General features: G+C 31.8%; 1 protein-coding gene across 1 annotated transcript in view; it reads right to left on the bottom strand.

Moving 5' to 3' along the window:
* The window catches only part of LOC107573232 (chondroitin sulfate synthase 3-like), a 76,459-nt gene that overhangs the window by 38,686 nt on the left and 37,515 nt on the right, over nt 1-258 (bottom strand). The gene's annotated exons all lie outside the window — the stretch shown is intronic.

Here is a 258-nt window from a genome sequence, read left to right as displayed (position 1 = left end):
GCACCGAATTCCTCATAAACAACAAAGATGCAGTGTAAGAGATTACACAAGAGAACGGGAGTTTTTGCTAGATTAAACTGACCTTTTTAGTAGCCTAATGTTGAAAGTTCTATACTCGCTTTCTGTAGTTTATTCCATGTTTTATATTATTTTATTTTACAAGAGAACTTGCGAAGTCATGATTTACTACTAATGCGTAAAATAAAATAAAAAAATGCATAAACGCATCTCCGACTGTTTTGTCTGTGTATCTTATAA

This window comes from Sinocyclocheilus grahami, unplaced genomic scaffold, assembly GCF_001515645.1.
Source record: "Sinocyclocheilus grahami isolate Dianchi unplaced genomic scaffold, SAMN03320097.WGS_v1.1 scaffold1897.1, whole genome shotgun sequence".
Lineage (NCBI taxonomy): Eukaryota > Metazoa > Chordata > Actinopteri > Cypriniformes > Cyprinidae > Sinocyclocheilus > Sinocyclocheilus grahami.
This window is presented reverse-complemented; position numbering and strand designations above follow the sequence as displayed.